Raw genomic sequence first — 22,307 nt, forward strand, 5'->3', positions numbered from 1 at the left:
GTATCTTAATGACTCTTTCTGAAGATCACTGCAACTGGGCAGATTATCTGACTGAGTCGATTTCTTGGTGTATTTCCAGCTGTTGGGTGGCTGCTATTCTGCCTGTAAAGCACCCAATTCATTTTTCAAGCTCTCTTAATTCTGCCTGACGAATATATATTCAAAAGGGTTGCATGGTTGCTTTAAGAGGTGATCGCATGATTTGGTGGGACTGTCATTAGATTTTGCAGAGGCTGCTGTTTTGCTTCCAGTTTGTGCCGAGAACACCTCCAAGAATAAATCTGTTGTTGTTATTTTGAATCTAGGTGTGTAAACCACAGCTTTTCTTTTTGTTTAAAACCTACAACCCCTAATGTTGTTAGCATATTCCAAGTCTGAATCTGGCCACTGCTTTTATTTTAATTCAGGTTCAAACTACTTCATATTTGCTTAATTGCTGCTATGCAGTTGACATTTTTTTGGGGGGGTTGTTTTCATTTTTTTCCAGTTTGCATTCCAACAATCACACTTCATTGTAAAATCTCCACCAGGATCATTTGTGATACTGCGGAGTGAAAGGCAGTATGGGAACTGTAATAAGTCTTTGGAGGCAGAAGTCCCTTCACCAAAATCCCTTTATTTACAAGCTCAAACAACAGTACACAAAGTGCTAGCAGTCAGCAGTTGACCTCCGGGGGTGTCAGAGGAACTGACACACCTGATAAAGTACAAGGCATAGACACCCTGATTGGCCCATCAGGGAGTTCATACTCCAATAGGCCAACTTCAATGGCCTTTTTGAAGTCATTAGAGATACCCTACACAGTACTCCCTTCCCTAATGTGCTTTTGGTCATACTTTTCTGCTCATCTCATCCATGATTATGCCCCTTTCACATTGTTATCCAGTTTATTTTAACTGTTCTCTTCTTGGCCATCTCCTCCTTGGACTTGACCTTTAGTCTCTGTTTGGTCCTCTCTCCCTTCGCTTCACCCTTTTATTGGAGGAGATCAGTGTCCAAGCTCTCCACTTACACCAACTTCCCCCTTCTATGATGCCTATGGAGGTTGACAACAGTATAGTTTGTGCAGTGCTCTCACATCCACTGTCTCTTTAAACAGCATACAATTAGACATCTGGTCTAAAAACAGATGGACTCATAAATGTCTTCCAAAGGAGTGTGATATGGGCTCAAAGAGCGGGATTTTCTGGCCAAATTCGTCCCAAGGTTGGAAAATCCCTCCCGAGGTCAATAAACTCTGCACGGTCCGTGTCCCGCCCTCTATAATTCCCGTGGTGGGCAGGACGTTAAAATTCCGGCCAAAATGTTCACTCTGTTTCTCTGTCCAAAGATGCTGTCAGACCTGCTGAGTTGATCCATCATTTTCTGTTTTATTTCAGGTTTCCAGCATCCGCAGTATTTTGCTTTCGTAGAGATCTGGTCTCCTGGCCGAATAAAATGGGTCCCCCTCACACATGTGTATTCTCTGCTCTGTGTCTTGCCACGTTGCCGCCATCTTGGGCTGCCAATGGTTGAAATAATCCACCTGCTGTCTTAGGAGCCATTTCACGATCAGGATCTTGATGGCTGTGGCTTGACTTGAATCCATTATCCACCTTCCCGGTTTTTCAACAAGCGACACGCTCAGATCCTGGTTGGTTTGCTATTCTTTATCAAAAAGCAACCTCCTTGTTGTTTACTTGAGCAGTGACACAAATAGTGTTGAGAGGTTCAGATTCTTTATTTCTTCCTTCAGCAGAGAAAGTAATGTACAAGTGAAGTATTGTTAATAGCCAGAATATATCAACTGGATATAGGCATGCATCCCTTCTTGTATCTGTTGAACAAAGAAGAAAGGGTTATTATTTACACTATTCTTATCAAACTAGAACTCCCATTACCTTATATATATTAGTCCCTTGCTCAACTCAGTAATTTTAAGCACAAACTTAACCTTGTAGACAAGTCTTTATTTTTTGCAACCAACATATAAAATGGCCTTTACACATTGGCAGCAGGTCTCAGTTTTCTTGCTTTGTTTTGCCCTGTTCATTGGCAGACCTTCAAGTCTGCATCTGTGAATTAATGGGCTTTGCTAGGCTGATCGCTCTGTCTACTCTTGCTGGCTTGCTCGGCCAGAGTAACTTGTATGATGTATGGACACATACCAGTGGGCAGAGGGGCTGACAAGATCTCGCAAAAATCCAGCAATCCGTGTTCTAGGATTGCTGAGGTGCTGTCCTGGTCAGCGACTCCACGGTCTACAAACCTATTGTCTTCTCTCAGGATGAGGGTAAAGGTATTTGTGCTCCCACCAGAACAATTTTGCCAGATAGTGCTCTTGATGTGATCCAGACAGCCCAGAATGCTGCCATCCATGTTGAGATAGCACAGTCCAATGATGTTCCCTTAAGGTCCACAGCTGCTTGAGGACATCCTGCAAAAAATAAATCTGAGGTCTTGCCCGTGAGAAGCTGTCAACAGCCTTCAAGTAGCTGTACTCCAGTGTGACACGATGGCTGGAATTTTACCGCCCCGCGCGCCATGGGAATCGGAGCAGGCAAGAGGCGGAGCACTGAAAGGTTTGTTGACCTCAGTTGGGATTTTATGGTTTCAAGATAAGCGAGCCTGTAAAATCCCGCCCTATGTAGTACAAAGAACAAAGAACAAAGAACAATACAGCACAGGAACAGGCCCTTCGGCCCTCCAAGCCCGCGCCGCTCCCCGGTCCAGGATTGAATCCTGAATCCAGGATCCCCGCCCAATTTTCCAGCCTATCTACATACCAATATCCTATCCACCGAGCTGTCCCTCACAGCTACGATGCTTTGTTCATTACAACCTATTAACTTACCCCCACCCCCCCATTCCAGACCATGTGATCTCCAGGGAGAGGCGAAAACCCAGAGTGAAAAACCCCAGGGCCAATATGGGGAAAAAAAATCTGGGAAATTCCTCTCCGACCCCCTGAGGCGATCGAAACGAGTCCAGGAGATCACAATGGCCCTGATCGGAAAATGCTTCCCAACCCGTCATTTCCACTTCCACGAACACCATATGAATTCCCTGCCCCCGAGACAGGTTCCCACCTTGAAACGCAGTAGTATTAGATCATTCAAAGTATCCACAGGACAGGCACTAAGAGCAGAGTACATAGAATCCCTATAGTGCTGGAGGAGGCCTTCAGCCCATCGAGTCTGCATCGACCACAATCCCACCCAGGGCCCTATTCCCAAAACCCTACTTATTCACCCTGTTAACTCCCTGATGCTAAGGGGCAATTTAGCATGCCCAATCAACCTAAGCTGTACATCTTTGGAGTGTGGGAGGAAACCGGAGCACCTGAAGGAAACCCACGCAGACACAGGGAGACTCCACACAGACAGTGACCCAAGCCGGAAATCGAACCCGGGTGCCAGGCACTGTGAGGCAGCAGTGCTAACCACTGTGCCACCGTGCCACCCCAAATTGACGAGGATGGGATTCGAACACACGCGTGCAGAGCACAATGGATTAGCAGTCCATTGCCTTAACCACTTGGCCACCTCGTCCATGTAAGGGTACAAGAGCACTTGAGTATTATATTGTATTATATTGTATTGTATTATTAGAAATGTTATTGGATAAACTGGATATGAACTGGCTGCTTGTGGTGCCCAGGTTTTCAAGAGATGACACTGCGATTGTTGATAACACAACCGATGGTGCAGTGGGGAAAAGTGGAGGAATGGTGAATTGGGGATCGTATCGTGGAACTGAAGCCCATTGAGATGCTCCTGGGCAGCTTGTCTGCGATGGTGTACCAGATGCCTCCTCCCTTCCTACTTCTCTTCCTTCTCCTATCTGAGATGGTCACCAAAGCCCTCGTGGAAGTGGCTGTGTCCTCACACTCGTCAGATTGTTCAGGAAGCAGCAGATCACCACGAATCAGGAGACAGATTTCGGTGAAGGGCTCTCTGCGAGCAGGCCAGGCAGCAAGCGGATCTGCGGCTTCAGAACGCCAATGGTCTGTCCCACAATATTCCTGGAGGCAACATGACTCATTATAGCAGCACTGTCAACATTTAGTTGGGAGGTGGAAGGGAGTCATTGGTCACATGTACAATCGGTAACTCTTGTCACCTAGCAACCACCCTCTGGTTCAACCTGATGAGTCAATGATAGTGGGAATGGTTGACTGGAGCAGGATAAAAGCATCATGACTGCTGCCTGGATAGCTGGAATTCATCCAAGTGATAGTTTCCGCATGGTCGCAGGGCAACTGCATATTCAGAGAGCAGAATCCTTTATGGTTGCTGAACATCTATTTCCCCATTGAGATGCGATGTCACCAAGGCTCCATGTGAGCAGTTGATGGTTTCTCTCTGAAAGAACTTCTGTCAACTCCTCCAACAACACAATACACAGTGCTGCTGCAGGATCAAAAATATAATCAAAAACACATCACCTGCAAGTTGACTGGGATCCTTGTAAGGAGCGGAAATAGGATGGGGCGGGGGTGGGGAGTTGCCCGTGTTCAGGACTGGCAAGGTCCAAAAGCACAGGTCAGGCGCCAGGTGAATGTTAGATGCTGACTGATGTCATGATCTGCCACTCTGCATGCTTCTGCTGCACGCCCAGGACACTCACACTATCATCCTTTAGAACATGGCGATCGGCATTAACCATACCAGAAGGCAGCGGACCCCCTCACTGCATCCAAAGCTGGATCCTGCAGCCATGCTCTTTTCCGAGAAATCACCAAATCCTTTGTGAAGGGCTCTGACCCAAAATGGCTCTCCAATGACGATAATGGACGAATTCTGTACTGGGTGTGGTGGTTTTACCTCCTGCCGGAAATGCCTCTGGTGAGCCCACCTCCATTTAACCAGCCACGAACTGATCATTGGCCTTTTCATTGGTTTGAGGTGAGATGTTTCCCTCCTCAGAGAGTTACAGGCCATTTGGGGGAGCTCCCATTTTCCCGCAACACCAAGGGGATTTCAGCAAGGTCAAGAGAAAAGCCTTCAGTTTTGAAACCAAAATGTTAAGGTGAAGTGGGGTCTTACCAGGGCCAGGCTGACAGACTTCGGCAAGGCTCTGTGGGATTGCACCTTGCAATGGGCATAGGGATCCCATCTAACTTGGCACCAAGGTTTTACCGGGTGACCTGGCTTAGAATCTCTTTGCTGCAGAAAGAGGCCACCTTGCCCATCGAGTCGACAGCAATTCTCTAAGAGAGCATCTAACACAGGCTCTCCCCTCCGTCCTATCCCGGTAACCCTGCACGTTTACTATGGCTAATCCATCTAATTTACACATCTTTGGATATTAAGGGGCAATTTAGCATGGCCAATCCGCCTAACCTGCACGTCTTTAGACTGTGGGAGGAAACCGGAGCACCTGGAGGAAACCCACGCAGACACGGGTAGAACTTGCAAACTCCACACAGCCAGTCACCCAAGGCTGGAATTGAAGCCAGGTCCCTGGCGCTGTGAGGCTGCCGTGCTGACCACTATGCCACCGTATCATGCATAGGTCTATCCCACCACAGGTAAAATCCTTGAGGCAGAGGGAGGGGACCCTTAATTAGCCATTCATTGGCCATGTAAGGACTTCAATTTGCCCAGCATGAGCAGGCCACCTCATGCCTCTCCCACTGCCGGTAGAATTGCAGCAGGAACAGAGTCGTTAGTATAGTGCCCAAATCCACAACTCCTTCTCTCCCACCTGCCAATCCCACACAGCATTCCGCCACACCACCTCCCCCCCATACCTTACCCCCCCAATAAAGGGGCTGGCCCAGTTCCAGAGTAAAATCCTATGAACAGCCTGTGGGCAAGTCTATGTGTATTAAATGGCTGGTCTTGTTAGTGTGACTTTGACAGCAAAATCCTACAAATCGTAACTGTTCCAAATTTTGAAACGCCGTGATTCTATATTAGATTCCTGAAAATTAGGAATGAACTCTTTGAATCATAATGAGAAATATCAATAATAGAATCATAGAATCCCTAAAGTGCAGAAGGAGGCCATTTGGCCCATCGAGTCTGCACCAACTACAATCCCTCCCAGGCCCTATCCCTGCAACCTCACATATTTACCCCGCTAATCCCTCTAACCTACGCATCCTGGGACAATAAGGGGCAATTGAGCATGGTCAATCAACCTAACCCGCACATCTTTGGACTGTGGGAGGAAACCGGAACACCCGGAGGAAACCCACGCAGATACGGTGAGAATGTGCATACTTCACACGGACAGCTGTATTACAGCTCCAGGGATCTGGGTTCAATTCCCACGCTGCCCCAGTGAAATCTAGCATTCTCCGTTCCTCTTTGTCTTCATACACTTTTAGAAGACATTAATAATTATTTTTACTTTGTTAAAAGTGCACTGTTGTAAAAATAAAAGTGCTGTTTGTGATGGTGCCAGATAATTGATCAGATTTATTTCTCGGGGTTAAAGTTTGTACTTTGCAACTAACCTACTATATTTTGTATCAGGGATTGTACTGTAAGTTTTGCCTTTGTGCATTGTCATGCAACTGTTCTCCTCATGCCCTCCTGAAGGCTGTCCTTTAATCTTGTCGCTTTTTGCTGCTAAGTTCATCCTATACAGCATCTTTTTTTTTCCCTGTTGGCTTGTTCTCTATTGAAAGAGAATAAATTGAGGGCATTTAAGTTCAGGCAAAAGCTGAGGTGGGATTCACACTCTGGACCTTGGCTTGAGATTCAGGCATCTGCTGTGTGAATATTCCTTTGTTTCCAGTAACGTAAACTATAGACTTCCCTCGAAGCCAGTGTGGAAGCAATTTTTCAGATTTATCTGCTGCTTTGGAAGTGAAATGCTTCACTTCTGAAGGAACCAGGGCCCACATCTGTTTGTGAATTCGTAAAATCAATCTCAGCAAGAGAAAACCCAGTCCAAGTAAGGATAATAAAACGTTTAAAATAAGAATTAAATTACATTTTCCAGTGATTGGATTTACACCATGGACTACAGAAGAAACATACATTCCCTGCTACATTATACAAATAAGAACAGCTCCTGTATCTTGCAGAGAAACAGTGCATTGTTGTGGTTTAATGAGGTTCCTGTTCATTCTTAATGTTCCACTGCGATTTAAATTTTTGTTAATTGAGTTGTGTGCTTTTGATTTTTAAAACGTAATTAGTCTGTGGATTACTGGACAAAAACCTACCTCGTACATTTGACATTCCATTATATTTGGAGGTGTAAACACGTTTATTTTAACTGGCATAACACCTCCACTGTAATTACAGTCAAAGCAAAGTCCCACGAACATACCTTCCGACATCAGTGACAGTAATTTCCAAAGGTCAGCAACTTAGCATTTTTATCTCAAAATCATTTTGACATTGAATTGCTTTTTGGCTGCTTGTCAGCAAGTTGTCTTTCAAGTCTCCCTCTCTCTCAATGGAGTTCAGACTCATTTCAGCATGTTTGTGATGGAGTGTCCCAGCAAATTGACAGATGAGTCACAGTCATTTTGGGCACACTGATGGTAAAGGAGCACACGTATTGGCAGCACGGTGCCACAGTGGTTAGTACTGCTGCCTTACAACGCTAGGAACCCGGGTGCAATTCCAGCCTTCGGTGATTGTCTGTGTGGAGTTTGCATATTCTCCCTGTGTCTGTGTGGGTTTCCTCCGGGTGCTCCGGTTTCCTCCCACTGTCCAACGATGTGTGCCTTGACTGGCCATGCTAAATTTCCCCTGAGTGTCAGGTGGATTAGGAGGGTAAATATGTGGGGTTACGGGCATAGGGCCTGGATAGGATTGTTATTGATGCAGACTTGATGGGCCGAATGGCCTCTTTCTGCACTGTAAGGATTCTGGGGATTCTATGAAGCCGTATTGACAGCCTGAATACTTGGCTCCCGTGCAAAGTATTTGGGAGTCGGGACCGGGGGTGGGGTGGGGGGAGGGGGGCAGTTGTTAGCACTGCTACCTCACAACATCACGGACCCGGGTTCAATTCCACTCTTGGGTGACTGTCTGTGTGGAGTCTGCACTTTCTCCCCATATCTATGTGGGTTTTCTCCGGGTACTCCAGTTTCCTCTCACAGTGCAAGGATTTGCAGGTTAGGTGGATTACTGAGGTTAAATACATGGGGTTACGGGGTTAAGATGCTCCGTCAGAGTGTCGATGCAGACTCCTTCTGCACTGTCAGGATTCTATGATCTTGCAACCTCACAGCCTCAAATTCACCCAAGTGAAGCCATTGGGCGGAATTTTCCTATCCTGCCCACCATGGGAATCACAGCCATTCGGACAAGACCATGTGAAGGTCCGTTGACCTCGGGGAGGATCTTCCAGTCTTGGGACGAGCGTGGCCAGAAAACCCCACCCGTCGTGGTTTGTCTACAGCTGTGTCTTCCCAGGTGTTAAGAGGTTAGGATGGGGTTGGGGCGAAGGGGGGGTGAGGGTGAGGGGGTTTGAGGGGAGTGTTGATATTGCATGGGCACATCCATGGCGCTCCCTAAAATAAGCTTCCGGTGCTGACTACTACCCTTAAATGCCTCAAATGGAAATCATGTAAAGGGCTTTCAATGAAATGAAAAGGAACAGTGCAAAAATTATGCTTTGAGCTATTTAACTGATAGAAAAGACAAAATTGGAAGGTTTGTTTTGAAGCTTAATTTCACAGCATTTTTAATGCCACTTTCTAAAAGCCAAGCATTTAAATGTGAAAAAGCTGAATTAAAATCTTCCATAATGCAAATATCCACTGGGTGAGTACGCAATAAATGAAATGCTGAGTCTGTAGTCGTGGAATCAAAGTGATTCTCTTGCCTTACTAATATTAAAAAAAGACAATGGTGAACTAATCATACAGTGTGTATTACCTTTCTCCCCGCATTTACAATGTAACTGAAGTGTACAACTGGTATATACCCAAGAGTCCTGAGATGGACACAAATTATTAGATCCATTTAAAAATATTACCGAAAGGCATATTAATTTAAACTGCAAACCTAGCCGAGAATGCAGGAGAACATCAGTCTTCTGGATCTGCCAAGTGGCTTAATGTTTAATCGCTAGGCGAAACCCAAGCTAATTAAAGCTTATAAAATCCCAGAAAAACAGACTGTAAACTTTACAGTAAATCTTTTATAGATTCAGCAAATTAATTCAGCTGGCAGAATATTCGGCGATTTGAAGTGTCAGATGTATTTTGAATCAACATTGGTGTGAAAATTCCAAGTCAGCGTTCAGACATTAACTTGCTTGATTAATTAGGGCAGCAGGGTGGCACAGTCCGGGCAGCACAGTGGTTAGCACTGCTGCCTCACAGCGCCAGGGACCCGGGTTCAATTCCCGGCTCGGGTCACTGTCTGTGTGGAGTTTGCACATCCTCGCCATATCTGCATGGATTTCCTCCGGGTGCTCCGGTTTCCTCCCACAGTCCAAAGATGTGCGTGTTAGGTTGATTGGCCATGTTAAAATTGACCCTAGTGCCAGGGGAACTAAATGTGTGGGGTTACAGGAATAGGGCCTGTTGGTACAGACGAGATGGGCTGAATGGCCTCCTTCTGTACTGTATGGATTCTATGATTCTAAGATTCCTCCCACCGTCCAAAGGTGTGCATGTTAGTTGGATTGGCCATGCTAAATTGTCCCGTAGTGTCAGGGGAACTAGCTATGGTAAATACATGGAGTTATGGGGATAGGACCTGGGTGGGATTGTGGCCGGTGCAGACTCGATGGGCCAAATGTCCTCCTTCTGCACTGTAGGGATTCTATGACTCTAATTCTAATTTCTAGAGAAATGCCTCGTCAATCATCAGCTTTGACAATTTTTCATTCTTTCCACCCCAAAATTTTGCTTTGCCTTTATGACGGCACTGGGATGCCAGTAGTCCTGACATGCCTTGCAAAATGCTGCTTAGGTTTCCAAGTCAAGATGGTGAATGTGGCCAGGTTGCTGATCACGGAGGCCTTCACAGCAGAACCAAATTTTTCCTTTACTTCAGTTATGTGCAGAGGCGAGAGAATCTGTGTCTTTGCAGCACAGAGACTTTAATAGAAGTGTTCAATGTTATGAACGGTTTCGATGAAGCAAATAAGGAGCAAATTGTGGGAGAGTCAACAATCCAAGGTCATGGATTTATGGTAATTTGCAAAAGGGCTAGAGGGGGGACAAGGAGAATTGGATATATACTTGAATGAGAAACATATTCAGATCTATGCAGAAAAAAGCCAGGGAGTGGAGCTAAATGGGCTGTTCCTTCAAAGAAGCTGGCACAGACATGGTGGGTTGAATGGACTCCCTTTTGCTATGTATATTGGGGGCATGCCCCTTTAAGAGAATGGGTCAGGTGATCCGGGACCTTATGCTGACTACTAGAATTAAGATGTGTCAATAAACTGCTCTAGTTGCATTATGACCACTGACATCGTGGTTTATTATTATTAGTCTCAATAGCAGACCACATATATAACACCTCTGTGCTGTATGTGTCTATGATTCTATACATTATACACAACCATAGGTTTCAGCAGGGATCTTGGGTTGATAATTAGGATAGGTTTTAGTTCCAAAACTGAAGTCTAGGCTGTCAGTTTAGGTTGGGACATGCACTTGGGGGGTCTGGTCCATGTAGAGAGTACTACATCAAGCAACACCTAACAACATCAGACGTTTATTTTTTAAAATTTTAGTAGCAGCTCTAAATTCCCACTGCTTTGTTATGTTGATGATGTTGGGACGGAATTTCATTGGCACCCATTAATAATGTCAGTTTCACCTGCAATAGGTTGTCATGTCCTTTGACCATAGTGGTCTCACTATGGTGAGGAAATCAGGCAGAGAGCTGGGAGGTAATAATGATCTTGGAGAAAGAGGCGTTACAGATTTTTACTTATTTTTGGCTGTCGTTGACAAGACTGGCATTTTATGCACAACTTCGTTGGTCCATGAGATGTGGGGGAAGCATTTGAGTATGGCGTTGACATAGAGGGCAGGATTTTATGGCCTCGCTTGACCCGAGACCAGAAAATCCCGCCCAATGTTAACAGACCTTCCCATTGTCTGCTCCAATTCCTGTGGTGGGCAGTAGAATTCCGATGAGAGGATCAGCCATGATCATATTTAGGGTGGCACAGTTGCACAGTGGTTAGCCCTGCTGCCTCACAGCGCCAGGGACCTAGGTTCGATTCCCGGCTTGGGTGACTGCCTGTGTGGAGTTTGCACATTCTCCCCGTGTCTGCGTGGGTTTCTTCCGGGTGCTCCAGTTTCCTCCCACATCCAAAATGTGCGGGCTAGGTGGATTGGCCATGCTAATATTGCCCCTTAGTGTCGGCGGCACTAGCTAGGGTAAATGCATGGGATTATGGGGATAGTGCCTGAGTGGGATTGTGGTTGGTGCAGACTTGATGAGCCGAATGGCCTCCTTCTGCACTATATAATTCTATGAATGGCAGAGCAGGCTCGAAGGACTGAATGGTTTTCTCCTGCTCCTATTTCCTATGTTTCTAAGTTTGACTCAACTGAATGGCTTATCTTTATTTCGTGATTTAAATAACACGGTGTTGTCAATGAAAAAATGCCTATGAAGTGGATCTGGCAGTCGATTCAGAGCAGCTACTGCTGATAATATGCTGGTCGAAATGACGTTTCTCATGACTGGGATAAACTGTTAAGGTCGTGTGAGACCACCCATCTTTGATCATATAAATGAGGGAGCTTAGAGTTAGTGTAAATATAATTTGGAGCAGTGAAGCAGAAGTGTTAATCAGGTCATAAAAGATACTTATTTCCAAGCACAGTAAGCAGCCTAGATTAATGTGCTCCCAGATAATTCTAAGCATTATAAAATTCATAGTCTGATTAATAGTTTAGGAGCAAGGACTTAATTTGGAATGAAATAATTGGACAAAACATTAGTGCCAAGTTCTATATACATCACCTGGGAGGCAGCTGTGGGAAGTTTGATGCTCTGGCCAGGACTTAGTAACGTTGTATGGATCCCTTCAGTTTGTACCTGGTGAAATTCCCTTTCCCGTATAAATTACAGAACATGGATCTTGTTTTCAATGCAAGACAATAGGTTGTTAGTGTGGCATGACTGAATGTGGTAATGATGCAGACTTGTGCATAAGCGCATAGGAGTGAAGAACGGTAATGCATATTTCAGGATTTCAAAAGGGCAATATGGAAGAAGAGATTCAGGTGCTGAGCTTAATTCTTCAGTCAACATAATTTATTTTACTCAGTCATGAGACATGGGCGTCGCTGGCTGGCCAGCATTTTTTGCCCATCTCTAGTTGCCCTTGACTTTGCAGTGATTGATACAACTGGGTACCTTGCGAGGCCATTTCAGAGGGCAGTTTTGAGTCAACCATGTTGCTGTGGCTCTGGAGTCAACCGTAAGCCAGACCAGGTAAGGAAGGCAGATTTCCTTCCCTAAAGGACATTAGTGAACCAGATTTTGTTTTCCGACAATTGACAATGGTTTCATGGTCATCAGTAGATTCTTAATTCCAGATATTTTTTATACCATCTGGCTTAGTGGGATTTGAACCCGATTGTCCAGAACATTAGCTGAGTTTCTGGATTAATCGTCTAGCGATAATATCATTAGGCCTTTGCCTAAATTGCACTATATTTAATTTAAGTGCACTATATGGACTGATGTTCCCAGCTACTCCCACTCTCTGGATACCAGTCAGAAGCAATGCACCCAAAATGAAATCCGTGACATAACCTGAACTTATCTGTCTACCAGGGGTCAGAAAATTTAAATAGGCCTCGTGCTTCCCATGCAGGTCTTCTCCCTGGCAATCAGTGACTTCCACCAGCTAAAGAGCATATTGGCATTAGTTCAGAATCAGGAATCAGAATGTTCTCAGTTTGCATCCGGTACACTGGGGAAGGAAAAGATACTGATCTTTTAAAAATTCTTTCATGGGATGTGAGCATGGCTGGCTGCTCCAGCATTTATTGCCCTTCCCTAATTTTCCCTTGAACTGAATGGCTTGCTGGGCCATTTCAGGGGAAGTTAAGAGTCAACCACATCGCTGTGTGTCTGGAGTCACATGTAGGTCATACCAAGTAAGGTAAAGGACATGAGCGAACCAGATGGGTTTTTATAATGATTGACAATAGACTTTTAATTCCAGATTTTTATTGAATCAAATTTTTGCCATCTGCTATGGTGGGATTTGAACCTGGGTCCCCAGAGCATCATCGTGTGTTTCTGGATTATTAGGCCAGTGACAATACCACTGCACCACTGTCTCCCCATGCCTCCATCTTTCTGCTGCCTCATAGATCCTCCAATCTGAACAGGGCGAGCAGCTAGTTTTGGGGCTGTGGCTCAGACATCTTTGGGGTTATGCTGAATAGGCACACACTAATGCTGCCAGGGGAAAAGGAAGCTGTTAGAATTCCCCTCTGATCATTGCATTTCATCTATGTTCCAAACCGTATGGTGGGGAAAGCCACCGTTTTTCCCACCCGCTGCGTCACTCTACCTGTTTGTGAGAAATTTCTACTCAGAGTTTCCTTTCTCTGCTCCATCCAGCTGTGTTTAATGTTCAGACAGTAAAGACAAACATTCACCCCAAAGAGTCACAGAGAGACAAGAGACATAGACGGACAGATTGACAGGGAGCTGGTCGATAGTAAAAGTATCACACAGACACACAGAGATTCACATAATCACAGGCCGAGAAACACAAGAAATAGGAAGGCACAGAGACACAGCCAGAATTAGATCCTCACCTAGATCCAGCGATGCAGTTTTCATTTCACATTGGCAGGTTAAAACCTTTCTCAGACCTCAGGTAAAATCTCAGAACAGCAGGTATGGGGCGGCACCGTGGCATAATGGATAGAACTGCTGCCTCGCAGCATCAGGGACCCAGGTTTGATTCCTGGCTTGGGTCACTCTCTGTGTGGAGTTTGCACGTTCTCCCCGTGTCTGTGTGGGTTTTCTCCGGGTGCTCCGGTTTCCTCCCACAGTCTGAAAGAGGTGCTGGCTAGGTGTATTGACCCTGCTAAATTCTCCCTCAGTGTGGCAACTCGGCGATTTTCACAGTAACTTCATTGATGTGAGCCTACATGTGACACTAATGAATAAACTTTACAATTGTAGGTAACATTTCTGACTTTTAAATTATTGTGCATGCGCTATTATTTGTTGTGCTGCAAAATCTATATAAACAACAGCAATTCAACACCAACAATTGCCAAGGTGATTACAGGAATTACTTCAAGCAAAAGTGATTCTGTCATGGAACTGTTGCATTTATAAACCAAGAGCGATGCCAGAGCAGATGAACCAGAACTGAGTCTAAATTAGTCAAAACAAATCTGTCTGCTCATTTTGGGAGAAAGTTTCACAGATTGAGGGCACATGCATTACACTTAGAATGTAGTATGGGCTGGATTTTATAGTCACCCACTGGTGGGTTTGCAAACAGGGGTGGTCCGTAAAATTCCTCAGGTGACCCTTCCACTCCTTCCTGCCCATCCCTAACCTATCCGCAATTTTACATCACTCCAATTGAGGCCCTTAGGTGGCCAATAATTGGTCACTTCCCACCCAGATTCAATTTTGAGGCTGGCAGGGGATGTTTAAGGGCACCAAGGTGTCCTGGCAGACCATCTGGCTCGGGCCTCGCTGGGAAGGAGGCACTTCCCTCAAGGGTAGAAACTTAAACTGAACATGTCTGTGAGGTTCAGGGATTTTTTAGGAAATCCTGTAACACTAACATAAGGTGACCTCATTTGGACTTGTCTCTCAACAAAGCGCATCTCCATGACCATCATGAATCACATGGGCTTTGTATCCAGATAGAAATGCTAATTAGTTATTCTCTAGATTTCCAACTCCATTTTATCTTGGAATGAAACAGTTTAAAATATAATCATTTACAAAATCTGACATTTCTAATGGCTCCTGCAACAGTCTATCATCCACCAGTTGCCCTGGTAATTGTTATAGGTATGAATGTCTTGCACCTTCTTCCCAGTAAGGCAACCTTATTAACTCTTAACCTTTAAAGTTCACCTTTAAAGTTAACCTTTAACAACCAGGCCAACCAAGCTTGCCAGTGGGCAGAATTCAGAACAGGTCACAGGACCCTTTAATAGATTCAGTCTACCTTAAATTAAAACAGTCCCAAAAGAAATGTAGAAACTTTGTACTTGTAACTGCAACAAGAAAAAGTCATTCGACCCAGAAATCCCACTTAGTGTGTGTTCTCCTTTTTAATTGACTACAACCTGCTTATTGAATTGCCTTGGAATACATTCTGCAGGGTTCTTCTAATTGTCTCTTGTGAAAAATTAATTCAATGAAGCATGATAACATTTAATGAAACTTACATCCTGCTTCGCATCCCATATTATTTGTCCTGACTAGTTACCTTTTTTAATCATTTTCTTGGTACAAAAACAGTGACAACTGGATATAAACTGGAACAGCACCAGCTATCAGATTAATTCAAGCTATTACATTCAGTCCCACACAGAAAGGTAGCCCAAGGAAGGTACCAGCGTGCCTGCAAAGAGGTGATTGGGGTGCTGCGGAACTGGCATTGGGCATGATTCAGAGAAGTGCGAGAATAGGATTTGTTTTCAGCAGCAGTAAAGGGATAGGTGGGAAGGCATTAATCAGATGTGAGAATCCATATTACGAGGCAGACTGAGAGCCTACGGCTGTGTCTAGATAATGTACATAAATCCTCAGCTTAAGACTAGTCAGATATGGTAAGATTTAATTGCTAGTTTAAGGAAAGGAAAAGTATGGTTAGATTAGAAAAGGCCTTCAGGTACAATATTTAATCAGAGGAAGAAAGAAGCTGTTTGAATTAAGTGATGTGATTTTGACAGAGAGCCTATTGCTGATCTGCAGTCTGATCTTGCAATGTCTGGTCAAATCTGCATTTATTTTGGCTCCCAAGGACACACAAGTTTTAAAAGAGGCATTTATGCAACAGCTTGAATAAAATGTTCGATGTGTTGACAGGACATTGGACATAATGTTTCAAAATGTTAGTGCTGCAAAGTGTTTGAATTGAAGTTTTGGTAAAGTCTCGACATGTGCATGTGCCCTTGGTTATCTTTAGTTTTGTGCCTGATTACTTGAATAAGCTCAAACTAACAAGAGTTAACTGAAAGTGGTATAGGCATTAATTGTTACTGGAACCGGTTGCTCGTTGAAAGAGATGTGGGATAGAATCCTTCCCCTCCCCACCCTACCTAACCCCACATCCAATGCCGTGGATGCTGGAACCTGAAACAAAAACAGAAAATGCTGGAGAAACCCAGCAGGTCTGACAGCATCTGTGGAGAGAGAATAGAGCCAACGTTTCGAGTCTGGATGACCCTTCGTCAGGGCTGACTCAAAACGTTGGCTCTATTCTCTCTCTGCAGATGCTGTCAGGCCTGCTGAGATTTTCCAGCATTTTCTGTTTTTGTCCCATTCCTGTTCCAACAAAATAAAAGGGGCAGCATGGATGAATTGGGCTGAAGGGCCTGTTTCCATGCTGTAAACTCGTATGACTCTATGACTATAACTCTAAAATGGAAACTGCCTCACTTAAATTGGAAGACATCTTCCTTCATGGCACACAGTTAGTGAGTAACTCTGCAGCCTCAATGTTTTTGTTGGTGAATGAACCATGGAGTGTGGTGTCAAACTCTACTGACCAGAAAGATTTTTAATCTGCAATAAAAGCAACGCACAGGCAGCCCTCGTACCAATGACAAAATCGATTCCTGACAACCATATTTTAAATCGAAATGTGGTAAGTCAGAACCAATTTCCCCATAGGAACAGTGGTATAAATGGGGGATTTGTTCCAGAACCAACTCCAGAAATTATTCATGGGGCACCCGGGGATACTAAATGCTCTCAACCCTTGCCCTGTAAAATAGCAGGGTTCATGCCTGCACGCCTTTGCACAAGTTCCTCAGTTAGGGAATACAATGAGGCCATTGATCGCTGTCAGTTGCCTGTTTAACCTTGAACTTCTATGAGTCTGAACGTCTATGAAATACAACATAAGTATATAAATCCAATAAAATCATGATGGTTGTGTTAAAAAAAGTTAACGGAATAAAACTTTTGTTTTCCAACCGAATAAAGATGGTTTGACAGGGTCCTGTCATACAGGTGGGCAGTACAGAACATCAATGTGCATGTGTGAACATGCTGGCATGGCATTGTAAAGTCAAAACCAGCAAGTCATTGTTTGAGATCCCAACATAGTGGGTCGGACCTCAAACAATGACGTGACAAAGTACAAGAATGAGATAGAGAATCTGATGAACTGGTGCAACGACAATAATTTCATTCTCAATATCAACAAAACAAAGGAGATAGCCATCGACTTCAGGATGCATAAAGGGAGAACATGCCCCTGTCTACATCAATGGGGACGAAGTAGAAATGGTTGAGAACTTTTAACATTTTAGGTGTCCAGATCACCAACAATCTGTCCTGGTTCCCCCATGCTGACACTATAGTTAAGGAAGCCCACCAATGCCTCTACTTTCTCAGAAGACTAAGGAAATTTGGCATGTCAGCTACAACCCTCACCAACCTTTACAGATGCACCATAGAAAGCATTATTTCTGGTTGTATCACAGCTTGGTATGGCTCCTGCTTTGCCCAAGACTGCAAGGAACAACAAAGGGTCATGAATGAAGCCCAGTCCATCATGCAAACCAGCCTCTCATCCATTGAATCTGTCTACACTTCCTGCTGCCTTGGAAAAGCAGCCAGCATAATTAAGGACCCCATGCACCCCGGAGAAACTTGCACTCTTCCACCTTCTTCCTTTGGGAAAAAGATACAAAAGTCTGAGGTCACGTATCAACAGGCTCAAGAACAGCTTCTTCCCTGTTGCCATCAGACTTTTGAATGGACCTACCTCGCACTAAGTTGATCTTTCTCTGCGCTCTAGCTATGACTGTAACACTACATTCTGCAGTCTCTCCTTTCCTTCTCTATGAACGGTATGCTTTGTCTGTATAGCGCGCAAGAAACAATACTTTTCACTGTATTCTAATACACGTGACAATAATAAATCAAATCAAATCAAAAATCTAATCAAAATCATTTTAAAGTCAGTATGGGATGTCAGTTTTCAAATGTCATAAGTGCTGTTCGTCGTAAGTTGAACGTTATGTGGTCAAAGACTGCCTATATTGCAGATGCTGGAAATCTGAAATAAAAAGAGAAAATGCTCAGTGAACCAGACTGTATCTATGGGAGAGTAAAACAAGTTGACATTTCAAATCAACAACCTATTATCGGTCTTACTTGGTGATGTTAGCTGAACATGTATGGCACTAGTGGAGGTTGCCAGTACCAATTTGTCTCTGTTTACATTTGAAGTAAGGAGTTAGTCAAACATGATACTACAGATTATTGAAGACAACAAACAAATTTGGACTGAGGATCTCTATATTAATGCAAATTAAAAATTTCATGATAGCTCACCGTTTGCATCTTCTGAGAAAGCTTAAGATCCTCGATCTAATGCTCAATTCACAACAAACCTGTTTCTCTCATATACATGTGCTAACAGCCATCCTTTAACTTGTTTGTCTTTATTTTGTGTTTAGGTCCAAATACTCTTTTGTGGCACAGTTGTACAGTGATTAGCACTGCTGCCTCACAGCGCCATGAACCCGGGTTCAATTCCCAGCTTGGGTCACTGTCTGTGTGGAGTTTGCATGTCCTGTGTGTACGTGTGTTTCCTCCGGGTACTCCAGTTTCCTCCCACAGTCCGCAAGACATATTGGTTAGAACATAGAACATAGAACATAGAACATTACAGCGCAGAACAGGCCCTTCGGCCCACGATGTTGCACCGACCAGTTAAAAAAAAAAACTGTGACCCTCCAACCTAAACCAATTTCTTTTCGTCCATGAACCTATCTACGGATCTCTTAAACGCCCCCAAACTAGGCGCATTTACTACTGATGCTGGCAGGGCATTCCAATCCCTCACCACCCTCTGGGTAAAGAACCTACCCCTGACATCGGTTCTATAACTACCCCCCCTCAATTTAAAGCCATGCCCCCTCGTGCTGGATTTCTCCATCAGAGGAAAAAGGCTATCACTATCCACCCTATCTAAACCTCTAATCATCTTATATGTTTCAATAAGATCCCCTCTTAGCCGCCGCCTTTCCAGCGAAAACAATCCCAAATCCCTCAGCCTCTCCTCATAGGATCTCCCCTCCATACCAGGCAACATCCTGGTAAACCTCCTCTGCACCCTCTCCAAAGCCTCCACATCCTTCCTGTAATGTGGGGACCAGAACTGCACACAGTACTCCAAGTGCGGCCGCACCAGAGTTGTGTACAGTTGCAACATAACGCTACGACTCCTAAATTCAATCCCCCTACCAATAAACGCCAAGACACCATATGCCTTCTTAACAACCTTATCTACTTGATTCCCAACTTTCAGGGATCTATGCACACATACACCTAGATCCCTCTGCTCCTCCACACTATTCAAAGTCCTCCCGTTAGCCCTATACTCAACACATCTGTTATTCCTACCAAAGTGAATTACCTCACACTTCTCCGCATTAAACTCCATCCGCCACCTCTCGGCCCAACTTTGCAACCTGTCTAAGTCTTCCTGCAAACTACGACACCCTTCCTCACTGTCTACCACACCACCGACTTTGGTGTCATCAGCAAATTTGGTGCACTGGCCATGCTAATTTCTCCCTGATGTACCCGAACAGGCGTCAGAGTGTGGTGACTAGGGGATTTTCACAGTAACTTCATTACAGTGTTAATGTAAGCCTACTTGTGACAAATAAATAAACTGTAAACTTTAAAATTTTAGTCAGCACCACTTTTTGTTTCTTTGTGTCATATTTCTTTACTCTTTCCCTTACTTGTGTCCCCCTTGTACCATAGTTTTCTCCTGACTGAGAGAATTGGCTGGGAGATTAAGGCATTTTATACATACGTTAGGAACAAGAGGGTTGTTAGGGAAAGAATCGGACCTCTCAGGGACAAAGGAGGGGAATTATGCTCAGAACCGAAGGAAATAGGTGAGATCCTAAACGAATACTTTGCATCAGTATTCACAAAGGAGAGGGATATGTTGACTGGTATTGTCTCAGAGAGATGTGTTGACCTGTTGGAAAAAATCTCAATTACAAGGGAGGAAGTGTTAGGTTTTTTAGGAAACATTAAGACAGACAAATCCCCAGGGCCAGATGGCATCTATCCTAAACTCCTCAGGGAGACAAGAGATGAAATTGCTGGGCCTCTAACAGAAACCTTTGTCTCTTCACTGGACACAGGTGAGGTCCCAGAGAATTGGAGGATAGCAAATGTGGTCCCGTTATTTAAGAAGGGTAGCAAGGATAACCCGGGTAATTATAGGCCGGTGAGCTTGACGTCCGTGGAAGAGAAGTTGTTGGAGAAGATTCTTAGAGATAGGATATATGCGCATTTAGAACTGAATAATCTCATTAGCGATAGACAGCATGGTTTTGTACGAGGGAGGTCATGCCTCACAAATTTGGTTGAGTTTTTTGAGGAGGCAACAAAAACGATTGACGAGGGAAGGGCCGTGGATATTGTCTATATGGATTTTAGTAAAAGCGTTTGGCAAGGTCCCTCATGGCAGGCTGGTGCAAAAGGTTAAATCTCATGGGATAAAAGGTGAGCTAGCTAGATGGGTGGAGAACTGGCTTAGCCATAGAAGACAGAGGGTAGCAGTGGAGGGATCTTTTTTCGGTTGGAGGTCTGTGACTAGTGGTGTTCCGCAGGGCTCTGTACTGGGACCTCTGCTGTTTGTGATATATATAAATGATTTGGAGGAAGATGTAACTGGTGTGATCAGTAAGTTTGCGGACGACATGAAGATTGCTGGAGTTGCGGATAGTGATGAACATTGTCAGAAAATACAGCAGGATATCGATAGGCTGGAACATTGGGCGGAGAAATGGCAGATGGAATTTAATCCAGATAACTGCGAAGTGATGCATTTCAGTAGATCTAATGTAAGGGGAAGCTATACAATAAATGGCAGGACCATCAGGAGTATAGACACACAGACAGACCTGGGTGTACAAGTCCACAGATCCTTAAAGGTGGCAGCACAGGTGGAGAGGGTGGTGAAGAAGGCATATGGCATGCTTGTCTTTATTGGACGGGGCATAGAATATAAAAGTTGGCATATGATGTTGCAGCTGTATAGAACGATGGTTACGCCACATTTGGAATACTGCGTCCAGTTCTGGTCGCCACACTACCAGAAGGATGTGGAAACTTTGGAGAGAGTACAGAGAAGGTTTATCAGGATGCTGCCTGGTATGGAGGGTCTTAGCTATGAGGAGAGATTGGGTAAACTGGGGATGTTCTCCCTGGAAAGACGGAGGATGAGGGGCAACCTAATAGAGGTGTATAAAATTATGAAGGGCATAGATAGGGTGAACAGTGGGAAGCTTTTTCCCAGGTCGGAGGTGACGAACACAAGGGGCCACGAGTTCAAGGTGAGGGGGGCAAGGTTCAACACAGATGTCAGGGGGACGTATTTTACACAGAGGGTGGTGGGGGCCTGGAATGCACTGCCAAGCAAGGTGATTGAGGCGGATACGCTGGGATCGTTTAAGACTTATCTAGATAGCCACATGAACAGACTGGGAATAGAGGGATACAAACGAATGGTCTAGTTGGGCACATGAGCGGCGCAGGCTTGGAGGGCCGAAGGGCCTGTTCCTGTGCTGTATTGTTCTTTGTTCTTATTACTCCCAAGACAACACCACTGTTGTTTTACAGCAGGAGACTGTACAGTTGGGATCTTGAGTGACGGGCTTCTCAACTTTCCTCATTCCACTTTAGCTGGAGCCTTTGCACAATAACAGAGTTCAAATTTACAAACTATGGGATAGGAAACGATAGGCATGAACCACATCATGTGATACAGGAGTTCTTCACTACATTAAGTATCCGCTCCAGCACTAAACCTTAAGGTTTTCAGCAACGTGGCAGAGGTGCCCTTGTGAATGGAATGGGCAACGTTAGCTTAACCATCCATTAGGAAACTGATGGGATCAGGTTGAATGCTCGACATTGGGTGGAGTGTAAAACGGGGTGTTGAACCTCATCCCATGGGTTCAAGCTCAGTGAGTTTGGTTCAAATGACCTCGGTAACGCATCAACATGCCTTATGGATTTCTGCACAAGTATATTAATCCAGACTCCTGCAAAGTTGTTACAGGTAGAATAAATAGAGGAGCCTCAGCACACACTCGGCAAGATGTGGCTGTAAGACTGTTGGCTGAGGATGCTAATTAGTGTGCACGGGACATTTCCTTTTTTGT

General features: G+C 44.6%; 1 non-coding gene across 1 annotated transcript; it reads right to left on the reverse strand.

Annotated features, from left to right (window-relative positions):
* Positions 1-3,449: 3,449 nt before the first annotated feature.
* Positions 3,450-3,531, reverse strand: trnas-gcu (transfer RNA serine (anticodon GCU)). The gene has a single exon. It is a non-coding gene; the product is annotated as a tRNA-Ser (tRNA).
* Positions 3,532-22,307: the final 18,776 nt, after the last annotated feature.

The sequence above is a fragment of the Mustelus asterias genome, chromosome 16, assembly GCF_964213995.1.
Source record: "Mustelus asterias chromosome 16, sMusAst1.hap1.1, whole genome shotgun sequence".
NCBI lineage: Eukaryota > Metazoa > Chordata > Chondrichthyes > Carcharhiniformes > Triakidae > Mustelus > Mustelus asterias.